A 1,161-nucleotide genomic window follows, 5' to 3' on the forward strand; every position below is an offset into this window, starting at 1 on the left:
CAGCAGCTTCAGATAGGATTTAATGTCACCTGCTCTGGCTTCAGGAATACATCTGACTATGGCCGCTGGTGTCTCAAACTTCACATTTCTGAAAGAGAGGAAGAGAGGGAAGCCATCGATGTCAACTAAGCTACTAGCTTAGCTAGCTTCTAAGCTAGCTGTCCTAAATTACCAAGTAAAAATTTGTAAATTAACAAGAACTTCTGCAATACAGGTGCTTAAGTAGTGCAGGCATATGTTGTGACTCCAAAAATTAACTGATGCTCAGATAAACCTAGAAAATTGCGAGCTTAAACCATAAACAATCTGGTAGCAAGCACAACATGTTGCAGACACAGGAACCAGGAAGTGAATATGATTACCGCAGGAACAGGAAACAGCAGGTCAAAATCCCAAGTAAAGTCGCAAAGGAGGCTGTCTTGTACAAACCAATAAAAATATTGTCATCGTAATGATATTAGACAATGATTTGTAAATATGATTGTATATTTTCAGAATTCACGTAATAACAAAGGCGATTGGTAGTGTTTTCCTGCATTATTCATTTTTCTCTTTGCACATTTGCCACAACACAGACCACTACTGATCTGTTTTTAGGAGGCACAAAGATGAATGTTTGTGTAGTGAGCACTGTCTTGTATTGACTTGGTTTAGATCGATATTCGTTTTTACCTTTGTATAATTCTTTGTCACTTGAACAAATTATAAATAAGGACAATGATAAATTTGACAATATTGTTGTGAAAACAAAAAAAAATGCTATTCTAAGATAGTTTTTTTTTCCATGTTCAATCATAATTCATTCAGTCTGTGCAGATTTTCAGTCATCCAGGTCATAGTAAACTGAAAAAACCTTAGAAAAAATCAACTGGACTTAGGTTTCTAGATCGAAGACATTTCACCTCTCATCCAAGAGGCTTCATCAGTTCTGACTGACTGGTGTTGAGCCAGAGATATTTATCCCCCTTGGTGGTGTTTCAGTCCTTCAGTGGACTCACACCATCCACTTCAACACAAACTGGGAGTCATCAGAACTTTAAATCACAGGGCAGAGGAAGTGCCCACAACTGCAGAAGGGTCCAAGAAGGAAAAATTACACATCCAGAACTCCCTTAAGGCTTGTGGATACCCTATGTGGGCCTTCACCAAAGCAAGGAAGAG

Source organism: Monopterus albus, unplaced genomic scaffold, assembly GCF_001952655.1.
Source record: "Monopterus albus unplaced genomic scaffold, M_albus_1.0 scaffold705.1, whole genome shotgun sequence".
NCBI lineage: Eukaryota > Metazoa > Chordata > Actinopteri > Synbranchiformes > Synbranchidae > Monopterus > Monopterus albus.